Source organism: Pinus tabuliformis, chromosome 6 (assembly GCF_031772625.1).
Source record: "Pinus tabuliformis cultivar Carrire ecotype Pingquan chromosome 6, CPIR1, whole genome shotgun sequence".
Taxonomy (NCBI): Eukaryota; Viridiplantae; Streptophyta; class Pinopsida; order Pinales; family Pinaceae; genus Pinus; species Pinus tabuliformis.
Genome location: NC_142292.1, coordinates 390,865,944 through 390,882,567, shown reverse-complemented (window position 1 = coordinate 390,882,567; position 16,624 = coordinate 390,865,944).

Below are 16,624 nucleotides of genomic sequence, written 5' to 3'. Positions count from 1 at the left end.
ATTAATCCATTCTATTTAATGATTATCATTTCAGAATATTATAAGAATAAATTGAGACACACTTATTCCTACCTAGGTATCTCTACAAGACATAATAATATGAAGAAAAACATAATGAATGTTATACTAGAAAAAACTTGCAGGAAACAAAAGCTATGTAAAATTGAATTCAGAATCCTATGCCTTGTATTAAGGGTCCAAAAAAGCTAGTATATCAAAGCTTTACAAATGTTTCTTCAAGGGTGAACTCGCTTTCAATGGTCAACCTAGTTCAATGATGAACAATGAACCCATAACAACTCATAAGGAGAGTTATTTATACAATAGTAGAATTAGGAATATATCCTAAACTGTTTTTACAAAAATAGATTTATTTAAGGAAAAGGAAATATCTTTATGCAAGAAGATAGAGACAGCTATTGAACTGCTACTTGTTGTCCCTGTTATTTAGGTTTTTCTAGCTTTGGTATTTAATATTTTTCCCTTTAAGCTACTTGGTTGCTTGTTCTTCGCGTTGATACACTTTCATCTGATACTCTTTGACCTTGATGACCTGTCAATATCCTTTACTTTTCCTTTTTACCTTTACTATACATTTCAAGTTTTTAATGTGTATTTCAACAGTAAATAATTTAGTTTTTAAATGTCTCAGCATCAGGTAGTTTGGATATTGCTCATATTGTTTGTCTTTTATCTATTTCCTCTATTTTAACTTTCACTGTGTAAATTGTCTATTTTAACATTTATTGTGTAAAATGACTTCTTTCTGCTATGTCTCTGGTTTAAACTTGATCTTATATTTGTACAAAAACTTTTGATAAATGAATCCTTTTGAACATATTTGCTGAGACTCTTGGAGTAAACAGGTTTTCAACTAGTGTCAAAACTATTTCTCTAGTCTCCTAGTCTTCTGCTAATGACCTGTAAAATATAACAATTGTTAAGAAAACATAGGTTGGTAGGGAAGAGATAAATGGCTTTAGGCATGGCACATGTGTTTGGAAGAAGTCATGGCAACGTTTAAATGGTAATCGGAGGTTGAAATGAGTTGCAAAGGCTTAAGGTGGAATAGGCGGGGTTTAGATGGGTTTCAATGAAAAATGAGTGAAAGGAGCGAAAGTGAAGGTTTTGTCGTTTAAACAGTTAAAAGCTTAACTTTTGAAATTTGGTGCAAAGTGAAATGTGGATGGTTTTGTCATATGTGGGGAATAGTTTTAGAGGCTCATCGCACTGCTTTTGGCTGTGGGGTGGTTTTTTTTCGAGGGCACGTGAGTTAATGAGGAAATGACACGTAGCCATAATGGGTTTGAGAAAAACCACGAATCTCGCGTGCTCTCGAGCCTTTAAAGTTCGGAGATCGCAAGCGCAAGATATGGCTATGAGTGGTTGGGTTTGGGGGTGGATGATCAGATGGCTGTCACGCGGTTGAAATGCATAGAGGGGATAGGCGCGAAGATTAGCGAGGCCTAGGGGTTAATTACAAAGGATTTGTAATTATTTTATGAATAAAGTGCGGGTTAGACAGATCGCGATGGGTTTAATAAAAGTGGGACCGGGGAAAAATACAAAGGATTTGTAAGTTAAATAGGTGTCAAGAAGGGTTTATTAACCACATCAAGGGTTAATAGAATATGGGAGGATACAAAACTTAGAGTAAAGGGGTTTTGTGGGTTTTAAAGATTTTGTCGTGAAAATGGTAAAAGCGGAGTTAAATTTAAATGAAGCAAAGGGGGGACAAAACCTTAGGATAAGGGGTATTATGGGTTTTTTATGGGCTTTGATGGGAAATAGGGTTTTACAAGGGGAGAGTGACTTTTTCAAAGGGAAATGGGTTTCACACTAGGGAAAAGGGGTTTTAGGTAGGGGGATGAGTTTGGAGGGTGAATTGCTAGGGAAATGTGTGAAACCAAGGGACAAAGGTGAAAATGAAGGGAAAAGGGGATATTAGTGAGTATGTAGTGGGGAATGAGATGAAGGAGGGGAAGTTAACCAAATCCACTTGTGAGCCTCTTTTCACTTTCATAACCGCTCCTGTACATTGAAACACATGATCAAGCATGGTAGATGTACTTTTGCAACTTTTCTTCTACCTACCCTTTTGCTTACCCTAACATATTTTATTCACTTAATTGGGTGCATTTAGGCTAGCAGACCCACTTCTTTCCTTTTTCTTTTGAAAAACAAACTATCTAATTCTAACCTTATAACATCCAAGGGCTCATATTAAACTGATGAGATCCTTATTATTATCTACCTAACTACTGATCTACCAAGATAAATATTTTGGATAGATATTTATTCTCTAACTATAAAAATGAAATTTAAAGCATGAACTAGTCAACATTAAACTATTCGACTATCATGGGTTGTGGCATTTATGACAAGATGCACGCAACCATTATTTTGCATAATAAAGTAAAAAGTAGTGGCACTTGGACTTCAACACTTTCAAAGTTTATTGCTTTTTTTCTTTTCTCTCTAACCTAACATTTTATTTTTTCCTTCATTCTTTAGGGCATATACTCTGACATTTTCTTTGATATGGACATGTTTATCAAAATATTTCCTAACATTTTTATTCAGTATTATTTTTTTTCCATATCCTAGCTTAACATTTTTTAAAAAATATTTTCATTTTTTGACTAATTGATTCTAACTTATCAAAACCAAAAAATGCTACAACATTGGTTCCAACTAGGGACTACTTTTTGCTATAGAATGCAAAGAACTTGTAGATCCATGTGCCTTCTCCTCGGGCTATGGAGTCTTTGTTGTAAAAAATCACAGTAACAGTTTGAAAAGTAAAAGAAACCGGAATTTTTACAATGGTAGTAATTAAATCAACTTCAACTTCTCAGTATTGAATGTAATGTTTGAGAAACCTTCCGTTTACAGGGTAAGTGGAATATAGCCCCTCAAGTTTCTGTAGCACAAAAGTGTTGTTTCGCTTCACTTCAACAATTACTAAAGGTCCAAACCACAGGTTGTCAAACTTGCCATGTTTTCCCTTTCTTCTCTCCTGGAATCCCATCTTAGAACTAGATCACTTTCCTTGAAGTCCCTTTCCCTGGTTCTTCTGTCAAATAGGCTCTTCATATTATTCTAATACTTTTTCAATTTGTATTGAACTTCATCTCTGTTTGCATTCAGTTCAATAATCTGATTTATCCTCCTTGAAAAAACATCAGGTTCATCTGTTGAATCCTACACGAATTTTAAACCAGGGAAGGCCAAATTGGTAGGGAACATTGCATATCTCCCATAAACTAACTGGAAAGGAGATTTACTAGTGGATCTCTTTGAAGTAATTCTATTTTCTCATATTTCATAAACTAAATGAGAGTCCCATCTCTTTTTATGATCTGCTAGAGTCCTTTTGATTACCTTTACCAGACTTTTATTTGATGATTCTGCCAGGCCATTACCTTGTGGGTAATATGGAGTTGAATGATGTAACAAAATCTAATATTTATGGCAAAAATCAATCATTTTAACACTAGAAAAGGTTGTTGCATTATCAGTGACAATTTGAGTAGGGCAACCAAATATAGATAAGATGTTCTCTTTAATAAATTTGATTACCACTGAATCTGTAGCATTTCTCACTAGAATTGTTTCCACCCATTTAGTGAAGTAACCTGTTGCAGTGAAAATCCATCCATGTTGATTACTTGAAGTGGGATGATTTTCCCCAATAAAATCTAATCCCCATTGACTAAAAGGTTCTGAGTTGATGGAACCAGTGGAAGAGCTGCTAATTTCTTGTTGTTGTTGCTCTCCAACCATAATGTCCTCCACAAAATCCTATCTGAAACTGGTCAATGATTCCTTCAGTTTCTAATTATGTTAAGCATAATAAAAATTAGTGGATATTTCCAGTAAAAATTTGCATTTATGATACAGTGATTGATGGCTTTTAGCTTGAGAGTTTTACATTAGCTTTTGGACATCGATGCTCGACATTCAAAATGGATCAAGAAATTTACAATGTCTTGGTACCAATCTAACAACATAAATTTTTCATCAATGTGTAAAGGGTGGATCTGATATGAAGGTAAAGGTTCTTGTGGATTCTTTTCTTCAGGATGAAAGGAAGGTTCATGTGGATTCTCCCTATCTGAGGTTTGACAAGGTTCTTGTGGATTCTCCTCTTGTATCTCTAAAATAGAATTGATTACGAGCACTTTACGGTTGGATTCAGCTAGAAGCTTCGCTAATCCTTGGCCTTTTATTGTGCTTGTAGTTTTGATAGTTAGATCAAACTCTAGTATTTGAGTGATCCATCCACCTCTCTTCCCATCAGTTTCTGGTTGAGTTAAAATAGTTTTCACAACATTGCTAGGGACATAAGCAGTAATAGGAGATTATAGGACATACATCCTTAAATATTTAAGGGCTTGAATAAGGGCATAGAATTGCTTCTCAATTATGTGATACTTAAGCTCGACATCTCTCGTAACCTTACTGAAAAAGGCTATGGGTTGGTCATGGGAATATTCATTATTTTGTAGTAGAACAGTAGCAAGGGTTGTTTCTAAGGCAAATGAAAAGATACTGAATGGTTTAGTGTAATCAGGGATGGCCAAGGTGGGAGCTTCAGAGATGGCTTTCTTGATCTGATCAAATGCATGCCTGGAAGAGACAATCCATTTAACTTCATTATTCTTTTGGAGCATGTTAGTTATATCTTTTAGAATCTCAGCATAGTTCAGGATGAATCTCCTTAAAAAATTAATATTGCCTAGAAAAGCTTGAATCTCCTTCTTATTTCTAGGTAAGGTCAACGTTTCAATGGCAGACACACATTTGGGATCAATGACCACTCCTTTTTGTGAAATTATATGGCCTAGTATTTTTCCTTCTTTAATAGCAAAGAGAGACTTTTTAGGGTTCAATGATATTCTAGAATCTTCTACACCTGTCAAAAACCTTCATCAAGTGCTTTAGATGTTTCTGATCAGATTAAAAAAAAGACAATTATGTCATCAAGATAAATAACCACAAATATATTTACCTGACCCACAAAATCTACATCCAAAGCTCTCTGAAATGTTGCTCTAGCATTGGCTAAGCCAAATGGCATTCTGGCATACATGAATGTACCCCAGGGTGTTGTAAAGGTTGTCTTCTCTCTATCTATTGGATCAACATTTACCTAACTATAGCCTGAAAAACCATCAAGCATAGAAATTCTTCATGCTCCTCAAACCATATGAAGTAACTGATCCATTTTGGGCAAAGGATAGTTATCTTTTAATGATGCTTTGTTCAAATTTCTAAAGTCCACACAGAGTCTAATTTCTCCATTCTTCTTTCTAATAGGAAATATGTTTGTAGCCCAATTAGAATATCTAAGAGGGAGAATAATTTGGGCATCTATCATTTTCTTAATGTCCTTTTCTACAGTTTGTAGAAGGGCTAGATTGATCCTCCTAAGATTCTATTGATAAGGGATTGTTTCTGGCTTTAAAGGAATCTTATGCTCTATTAGTGAAGTATCATAGCTTTTAAGATCAACATAGGTCCATGAAAAAACATCCTTGTAAGTTTGCAGCATAGAAAATTTTAGGGGCGAATGTTCGCCCTTTGGGGAAATTAAGGGGTTTTAAATTTTTAGTGTGCGAATATTTTGTATCATAGTACATTTTTACAAATCACCTCAAATAACCCACCTTATTTTAAGGGAGAGGGTAAAAATGGTAAATTTAGCCCTTGAAATTAGGAGTTACAACCTTCCATTCGCCCATTTTCAAGAATAGGTTTTATTTAAGTGAATCCTATGGGCCAAATACCATATTTGTAAAAGAGGTATGGTAAATTAATAAAAATATAAATAAATGAGAGGTATGGTAAACAAATAAAACATTTTTTTATATTTACTCCATAGGTCACCTTATATTTATGAACACTCAAAAAATGCGTTAGATTTAGGTGAAACCAATGGGCAAAATACTATGGGACAAATACCATGGACTAGATTGTTATTAATACCATGCAAAAAAACATTATTAACCCTAATATTAGTATTAATAAAAATAAAAGTGGCACATGATATTGACCCATGGTATTCACCAAAATAGCACATGGTATTGACCCATGGTATTCACCTGGAATGTAGCCTATTTAAATGGGGGAATTAAACCAGCAGAGATCCATCTTTACTCTGGATCTACTAACCCCCGAGAGGTATCAAATATCGTGATATGCAAACTAGCATAGAGTGAAAAAATATTTGATCCGATCAAGAGTAAAAATGGATGTTGTAATTTAATGTATGTTGAACATTTTAGCTTGGTTAAAATAAAAAATAAAATAAAAATCAACTATTAATTTTATTAATTTTTATAAATAGTAATTTTTAAGCTCCAGGTTTATGATAACCCATGGTAATACCATGGTATTCATGTGAGCATATACTATTTAAAGGGGAAATTCTATCATCTTAGATCCATCTTAATTCTGGGTCTACCAAGTGCTCAGAGGGATAAATAGATTTCATCCCCCTAAGAGTGGTAGATGTGGAGTTAAGATGGATATAGGCTGGTTTTTATGATAATGAAGATATTAAATAGACTTAGGAAATTATATTGTAAAAACATCTTAAGGTGAATGGTTAAAGCATAGACATTGGACAAGTATATTTGTATACTTCTGTTTTAAACTGAAACAAATCCAGGGCTAAAAGGAATGGATTGATTGCACTAGTCATCCTTCTATAACTTTCCAACATATGTTGGAGTAAACAGATTGTAATTTGGGTAACTTTTCTAATTGCAAACAGGAGCAAACTTGTGTATTGGCAGGGTGGTTACGAGGTCCCTAGAAGTGATGAATTTTAATTTTTCTTGGTTTTATATATAGTATTAGGTTTTTTCTCATGCTTTCTATGAATGGCACGGGTGAATTTTATCCTACACCCACTAGGTTATCGTTATGTAATTTCGGTAATTTTGATTTCAAAAGATATTTTAAAGAAATGCAATGATTTCATTTGTGTATTCAATAAACACAAGATTTTATAATTGAGTAAAATATTCGCCATGCCTAGTGAGAGATTCGCCAAAAAATTATATATACATATCATATTATTGATAAAATCGCCTTCCATTTTTCCTATATACCATGGAGATTCGCCCATTTATTATACATATAAATTTAGGGGGGGTTCTTAAAATTTTCCCTAGTTTGCAGTAACTTAAGATATTGAACTTTGATCTTAGGATCTAGGGATGCATAGATTTTGACGTTTTTAATGTCATCATTTGTTCCAATATTAATTTCTTCTATGTGATCTTGTGAAGAAATGGACTGAGGGTTCTGAGGACATCATTTTGATCAAACAATTTTTCTAAAGGAATGAGGCCTTTAGGAATAAAATTGTTAGACAATTGAATAATGCCATGATTAGCAATTTTTGAATTGAAGTTTGAAGTATCATTTTCATTTTTATTTTCATATATTTCTGTTCTATCTTAATCAATTTGTAGAACTGAAAAACCATCTATAAATAGCACAAAAGATTTCAAATGTTCATCATCTTAAAAAATCTGCCAGTGTTTTAGATTGTCTGAGATGGATGGTTTGTACTTGAATTGTATTTGATAGAGTACATTGGTTTGATCAAGAATTTAAAATGCACTAGCAGAAATAGCTAAGGCATCTGCATGAATATTCTAATCTCTTGGAATATAAGTCAAATTAAAAGCATCAAATAAGTTTTCAACTGAATCCCAAACTTCATTTCGATAAGACCTAAGTCTAGCATGCTTAGTTTGGAAAATATTTCTCACTTGTTTGAAAATAAGTTCTGAATCAGTAAAAACACTTAAGTTTTGCACCTTTAAGCTTTTGGCTAATTGCAGTCCTAAAAGGATAACTTCATATTCAACCACATTATTGGTAACTTCGAAGTCAAGTTTACATGATTGAGTGTTATTTTCTTTTTCTAGTGCAATTAAAACCACCCCAACTGCTGCCCCATGTTTTGTACAAGAACCATCAAAATATAGTTTCCATACATCAGTTTCATTAGGTACAGGAATTTCAATTACGTCTTCTATTTTAACTTGAGTTTATGTTTTTGGTTTGAAGAGAGTTGAAAGAAACCAACATCCTGATCAATTGCATAAATGGGGTTGTTCCTTGGCTAGTCTGTTTTGCAAAAAGTGTGCACAAATCTTACCTCTCTATATAACCTTAGTTGTTCTCCCCCATAGGCTGGAATAGTGGCATAATACATATCCCTAAGAAGAGTTCCCCCTAATTTGGCACAACAAGATCTAGAAAGGAGCATTCCAAATTTGGGAGGGATGTTTGTGACAACTATATCAAGTAATACACTTTTCACTGGAATTTAGGCAAGCGTGACTACTAAATCCTTAATCAATCATAAGCAGGGAACCCTTTTAGAATCAAAGGTGTACAAGTCATGATAGGATCTAGTTATGTCAAGTTTCAAATGGTCTGTGATAGTTTTTGGAATGAGGCTATGTGATGCTCCATAATCAAGCATACAATTATATAGCATGGAGTCATTCGTCTTAAGAGTTACATAGAAAGGAGGCACTATCTCATCTATCATATATGAGAGTTACAATTATAGAATGGAGTCATTCATCTTAAGAGTTACATATAAAGGAGGCACTATCTCATCTATCATATCTGAGCTAGGACCAAAGACACCTGCTTGTTTTTCATCTTGCAGACTAATGGTATCACTTTCAGCATCAACCGACGTGTTTTGTGTCCATTTGGAGACTTGATTTTATACCCACAGTTTTTAGAAAGTTCTAAAAGTGGAATTGGGATTTTAACTCTTTCTAACTCTTTTTCAACATTAAATGTAGTCAAACCATTTTTATCATTTTGAATAGTATCAGTTGACTAATTTAATGGTCGTATAATAGTTGTTTGAGTTTCAGCAACTTTGGTACGAAGTTCAACTTTTGGTGTCTCGTTAGGAGGTCTTCTAGGGCTAGGTCTAGGCCTAAGATCATATCTCTTGTTCAACTCTGCAATAAAAAATTCAGAGAAGGCATGGTATTTATAAACTTGTGAGGAATCTTGATCTTGTTGAACCTTACTTTTTTGTGAGAGAGGAATGATAACTGTTTGATTAGAAGAAGTATCCATGTTATTGATATCTTTAGTAATAGTCATAGTATTCTCATTAGGTTGCTGGTCATCTATCAGTAGAGGAGTGGAACTTGTTGATCATTACTAGGTCTCTGAAGAATTTGTAATTGTGGATTCCTTTTATACTAACCTTGATTTTGATTTTGGGGTCTAGTAATTGTTTGTTGAACTATCCTAGGTTGAGTCTCAATCTTGGAAATTCTATTAGACATATTTCTAAGAAGAGAATTTATTTAATCTATTTTAGAGCCTTTAGTTTTAGTCTTAGAAGAGCTAGTGGAATTAGAGGGTTCTTGAATTGATTTGAATTTTAGTTGGGCCTTTTCCTCTTTAGCTTCAAGGAAGTCAAAGCAACCCTATTTTCTTCCACCTCTATAGCATTTGTTTGGATATATTCAAGAGTTCTTGAAGTTCTCTCTCTAAGCATTACAACAATATCATAGTCAAAAGCTTTAGAAAACCTAGACTTAGTTGCTGCTATAGGGGGTTTACAATCAAGGGGCATCTTATGATAAAGTTTGTTGAAATTTTTGATAAAATTAGATACAGGTTCACCAAAGTTTATTTTAAGTTCTTCAAATTCAGGTAGAAATTAAAGAGGATCTTTCTTTACACCCCATTGGTTTTTAAATATGTTTGTAAGCTCTTCCCAATTTCTAATGGAATCTACAAATAACTTCATAAACCAGATTCTTACATTTTCTTCAAGTGACTATACAAACAATCTCATGTAAACATTTTCTTCTTCGATATTCATGGTTTCTGTAAAGTCTATAAAATCTTGAAGATGATCTTCCGCTGTGGGACTAGTTTCTCCATTATACCGGGGAAGGTATTTCAAGTATCTAGCTGGGAATGCATCTAGGTTAGCAGGTAAGACTAAAGATGCATATCTAGCCTATACAATAGGTTGGAATGCCATAGTAGAAGGTGGTGTATGAGGTGTTTATGTGGATGAAGGAGAAGAAGATGAAGAAGAGGTAGAAGAAGGTGATTGAAGGGGTGTCTGACTATGTGGAGGTGAAGAAGGAGGAGGTATCCTAAATATCTTTAAAGGAGTCTTCAAAACTAACTTTGGGACCTCTGAATGAATACCCTCTTTTGTTTCAAAGAGTGGATTTATGTATACAGATATGGTCTCTTCAGGTTGTTCAGAAGTAGATGCTTCAGGTCGTTTAGAAGTGGAAGGAAATGAATAAGTGGTAGGGGATATGAAATCTATGGGTTTGTATTCAGGTAAATGAACACCCAAGTCAGATTTAGTTTTAGGTGATCCTAGTGGTAAAGAGGGTTCTTGATCTGTTTCAAAAGAATGAATTGGGAAATCTGAACCGAAATCAGCTCCCCTATCTAATAGTTCAGAAACCCTAGGAGTTATTTGTGTCCTATGAGGATCAGATGGAATATTACTAAAAGGATCAAATGATTCTAAATCTTCAGACTGCAAGGCAGAAGAGGAAGAAGAAGATGGTTGTTGTCTCCTTTTAGAACTAGCCTTTCTTAGAAGTTTTTTAGGATCTGGCAGAGGATTAACTAAGTCAAATTTTGAATGAGATTTGATGTGCTTAAAAGGTGCCTGTTGGGCTAGTGGAGTCGCTAGGTGAATGATTTTAACCTTTCTAGTCCTTTAATCACCTTAAAGGAATAGAATGAATATCGTTGTCCCAGGAAAACTTAATTGAATTTCAATCTTTGGCAACGACACAAAGCTGATTTTGTACCTCTGAGATAATAATGGTCAGCTATCAATGCCAGAGCATCGGAGATAATTGTTTTTGTGGTTTTGGTTTTGATTTGAAAGACCAGTGAATGAAACAGATGTAACACTATAATGGCTAACCCTTTGAATATTATTAATCCTAAAACAAAGGGCTTCTATAAAATTTGACACAGTGAAATATCTTGAATAGTGGTGAGAAAAAACAAAAAATAATATGATTATTACAATTTTCAGACAGAAAATTAAACAATAATAAGTGTGAAAACCTCTAACCGATGTTCAGAAGGTTCAAGAGAATATGCTTATGCTTACAACAAGATGTTGATGATTTATTGATTTAGAGGGAACTAATTAAACAGACAGTTCATTAATCCATCCTCTTTAATGATTATCACTTCAGAAGCGTATAGGAATAAATTGAGACACAATTATTCCTACTGAGGTATCTCTGCAAGAAATAAGAATATGAAGAAAAACATAATGAGTGTTATACTAGAAAAAACTTACAGGAAACACAAAATGTGTAAACTTAATTCAGAATCCTCTGCTTTGCATTAAGGGTCCAGAAAAGCTAGTACATCAAATGTTTACAAGTGCTTCTTGAAGAGTGAACTCGCTTTCAATGATCAACCTAGTTCAGTGATGAACAATGAACCCATAATAACTTGTAAGGAGAGTTATTTATACAACAATAGAATTAGGAAAATATCCTAAAATGTTTTTACCAAAATAGATTTAATTAAGGAAAAGGAAATATCTTTATGCAAGAAGAGAGAGACAACTATTAAACTGGTAATTACTATCCCTATTATTTAGGTTCTGTTGGCTTTGGTCTTTCATCTTTTTTCCCTTTAAGCTGCTTGGTTGTGTGGTCTTCATTCTGATACACTTTCATATGATACTCTTTGACCTTAATGACCTGTAAATATCATTTACCGTACCTTTTTACCTTTATTGTATATTTCAAGTTTTTACTGTGTATTTCAAGAGTAAATCATTTATTTTTTACATGTCTCAGCATCAGGTAGTTTGGATATTGATAATCATGTTTGTCTTTTATCTGTTTCCTCTGTTTTAACTTTCATTGTGTAACTTGTCTATTTTAACATTTAGTGTGTAAAATGACTTCTTTCTGCTCTGTCTCTAGTTTAAACTTGATCTTCTATTTGTACACAAACTTCTGATAAATGAAGCCTTCTCAATAGATTTCCTAAGAATCTTGGAGTAAACAGGTTTTTAACTACTGTCAAAATTGTTTATCCAGTCTCCTAGTCTTTTGCTAATCACCTGCAAAATATAAAAAAATTTAAGAAAAAATAGGTTGGCAGGGAAGAAATAAAAGGCTTTAGGCATGGGGCATGTGTTTGGACGAAGTCCTGATGAAGTTTAAATAGTAATTGGAGGTCGAATTGAGTTGAAGAGGCTTAAGGTGGTGCATGCAGGGTTTAGACGGGTTTTAGTGAAGAACGAGTGAAAGGAATGAAAGTGAGGGTTTTCTTGTTTAAATGGCTAAACAATTAAATTATGAAATTTGGCGCAAAGTGAACAGTGGATGGTTTTGTCGTATGTGGGGAACGGTTTCAGAGGCTCATCACACTACTTTTGGTTGTGGGGTAGTTTTTCTCTGAGGGAACGTGAGTTAACAAGGAAATGACATGAAACAAAAAGGGGTCTGATCAAAACCACGAATCTCGCATGTTCTCGGGCCTTTAAAGTTTAGAGATCGCTAGCGTGCGATATGGCTTGTGAGTGGTTGGATCTGGGAGCGGATGATCAGATGGCTTTCACGCGGTCGAGATGCATGAAGGGGATAGGCATGGAGATTAGTGTTGCCCAAGGGTCAATTACAAAGGATTTGTAATTATTTCATGAATAAAGTGTGGGTTAGACAGATCGCGATGGGTTTAATAAAAGTAGGACTGGGGAAAATACCTAGGATTTGTAAGTTAAATAGGTGTCGAGAAGGGTTTATTAACCACACCAAGGGTTAATAGAATGTGGGAGGAGACAAAAATTAGAGTAAAGGGGCTTTGTGGGTTTTAAAGGTTTTGTCGTGAAAATGGTAAAATCAAAGTTAAAGTTAAATGAAGCGGGGTGGGGGGGAACAAAATCTTAGGATAAGGGGTATTATGGGTTTTTTATGGATTTTTATGGAAAAATAGGGTTTTTACAAGGGGAAAGTGACTTTTTCAAAGGGAAATGGGTTTCACGCTAGGGAAAAGGGGGTTTTAGGTAGGGGATGAGTTTGGAGGGTGAATTGCTAGGAAAATGTGTGAAACCAAGGGACAAAGGTGAAAATGACGAGAAAAGGGGATATTAGTAAGTATGTAGTGGGGAATAAAATGAATGAGGGGAAGTTAACCAAATCCACTTTTGAACCTCTTTTCACTTTCATAAATACTCCTACGCACTGAAACACATGATCAAGCATGGTAAATGCACTTTTGCAACTTTTCTTCTACCTACCTTTTTACTTACCCTAACATATTTTATTCACTTAATTGGGTGCATTTAGGCTAGCAGACCAATTTCTTTCCTTTTTCTTTTGAAAAAAAAGGCTATCTAATTCTAACCTTATAACATCCAAGGGCTTAGACTAAACTGACGAGCTCCTTATTATTCTCTACCTAACTACTGATCTGCCAAGATTAAATAGTTTGGCTAAGTATTTATTCTCTAACTAAAAACATGAAATTTAAAGCATGAACTAGTCAATATTAAACTATTTGACTATCATGGGTTGAGGCATTTATGAAAAGCTACACACAACCATTATTTTGCGGATAAAGTAAAATGTAGTGGCACTTGGACTTGCACACTTTCACAGTTTATTGCTTTTTTGCTTTTCTGTCTAACCTAACATTTTATTTTTGCCTTCATTCTTTAGAGAATCTACTCTAACATTTTCTTTGATATGGACATGTTTATCAAAATATTACCTAACATTTTTATTCAATATTCTTTTTTTCCATATCCTAGCTTAACATTCTTTTGAAAAATATTTTCATTTTTTGACTAATTGATTCTAACTTATCAAAAACAAAATATGCTACAACATTGGCTCCAACTGGGGATTGCTTTCTCCTGTAGAATGTAGAGAACCTGCAGATCCATGTGCCTTCTCCTCGGGCTATGGAGTCTTTGCTGTAAAAAATCACACTAACAGTTTGAAAAATAAAAGAAGCCAGATTTTTTACAATGGTATTAATGAAATCAACTTCCACTTATTATTACTGAATGCAATGTTTGAGAAACCTTCCATTTACAGGGTAAGTGGAATATAGCCCCTCAAGATTTTGTAGCATAAAAGTGTTGTTTCCTTTCACTTCCACAATTGCAAAAGGTCGAAACCACAAGTTGTCAAACTTGCCATGTTTTTCCTTTTCTTCTCTCCTGGAATACCATCTTAGAACTAGATAACCTTCCTTGAATTCCCTTTCCCTGGATCTTCTGTCAAACAGGCTCTTCATCTTCTTATGATACTTTTTCAATTTGTATTGAACTTCATCTCTATTTTCATTCAGTTCAATAATCTGATTTATCCTCCTTGAAAAATCATCAGGTTCATCTGTTGAATCCTACAGGAATTTTAAAATAGGGAAGGCCAAATTGGTAGGGAAGATTGCATCTTTCCCATAAACTAACTGGAAAGGAGATTTACTAGTGGATCTCTTTGGAGTAATTCTATTTTCCCATACTGCATAAACTAAATGAGAGTCCCAACCCTTTTTATGATCTACTAGAGTCCTTTTGATTACCTTTATCAGACTTTTATTTGAGGATTCTATGAGGCCATTACCTTGTGGGTAGTATGGAGTTGAATGATGTAACAAAATCTGATATTTCTAGCAAAACTAAATAATTTTAAAACTAGAAAAGGTTGTTGCATTATCAATGGCAATTTGAGTAGGGCAACCAAATATAGATAAGATGTTGTCTTCAATAAATTTGATTACTATTGAATCTGTAGCATTTCTCACTGGAATTGATTCCACACATTTAGTGATGTAGTCTATTGCAATGAGGATCCATCCATGCTGATTACTTAAAGTGGGATGAATTTCTCCAATGAAATATATCCCCATAGAGTAAAAGGTTTTGAGACTATTGATAGAACTAGTGGAAGAGCTACGTTTTTTTGCTTACCAGCAAACACTTGACATGGAACACAACTTCTGACCTTTGCTCTTACTTGTAAGAAATTTGTTGGTCAATAAAATCCTCCCCTTAATATCTTATATGTTGTTACTCTCCAAGCATAATGTCCTCCACAAAATCATGTATGAAACTTGTCAATGATTCCTTTAGTTTCTAATTCTGCTAAGCATAATAATAAAATATTTAGTGGATCTTTACAGTATAAATTTGCATTTATGATATAGTACTTGACTTCTTTTAGTTTGAGAGTTTTACATTGGCCTTTGGAGAATGATGTTGGACATTCAAAATGCATCAAGAAATTTACAATGTCTTGGTACCGATCTGACAACACAAATTTTTCATTAATGTGTAAAGGGTGGATCTGATATGAAGGTAAAGGTTCTTGTGGATTCATTTCTTTAGGATGAAGGGAAGGTTTTTATGGATTCTCCCTATCTGAGGTTTGAGAAGGTTCTTGTGGATTCTCCTCTTTTATCTCTAAAACAAAATTGATTCCGAGCACTTTACAGTTGGATTCAGCTATAAGCTTAGCTAATCCTTGGCCTTTTACTAGGTTTTTAGTTTTGATAGTTAGATCAAACTCCAGTATTTGAGTGATCCATCTACCTCTCTTCCCATTAGTGTTTGGTTGAGTTAAAACAGTTTTCACAACACTACTAGGGACATAAGCAGTAATAGGAGAATGTAGGACATATATCCTGAAAGATTTCAAAGCTTGAATAAGGGCATAAGCTTGCTTCTCAATTATGTCATACTTAAGCTTGACATATATCATAACCGTACTGAAAAATTCTATGGGTTGGCCATGGGAATCCTCATTCTTTTGTAGTAGAAAAGCAGCAAGGGTTGTTTCTCAGGCAAAGGAAAATATACTGAATGGTTTAGTGTAATCAAGGTTGGCCAAGGTGGGATCTTCATAGATGGCTTTCTTGATCTGATCAAATGCATGCCTAGAAGAGACAATCCATTTAACTTCATGATCCTTTTGGAGCATGTTAGTTATATCTGTTACAATCTCAGCATAATTTGGGATGAATCTCCTTAAAAAAGTAATCTTGCCTGGAAAATCTTGAATCTCCTTCTTATTTTTAGAAAAGGTCAATGTTTCAATGGCAGACACACGTTTGGGATAAATGACTACTCCTTTTTGTGAAATTATATGGCCCAGGAGTTTTCCTTATTTGATAGAAAACAGAGAGTTTTTAGGGTTCAATGATATTCCAAATTTTCTACACCTGTCAAAAACCTTCATCAAGTGCTTTAGATGTTTCTGATCAGATTTAGAAAAAGCAATTATGTCATCAAGATAAATAACCACAAATTTATTTACTTGACCCACAAAATCTACATCCATACCTCTTTGAAATGTTTCTCCAACGTTGGTTAAGGAAAATGGCATTCTAGAGTACATGAATGTACCCCAAGGTGTTGTAAAGGTTATCTTCTCTCTGTCTGTTGGATCAACATTTACCTAATTATAGCTTGAAAAAGCATCAAGAATAGAAAGTCTTTGTGCTCCTGAAACCATTTAAAGTAACTGATCCATTTTGGGCAAACTATATTTATATTTTAATGATGCTTTTCTCAAATTTCTAAAGTCCACGAAGA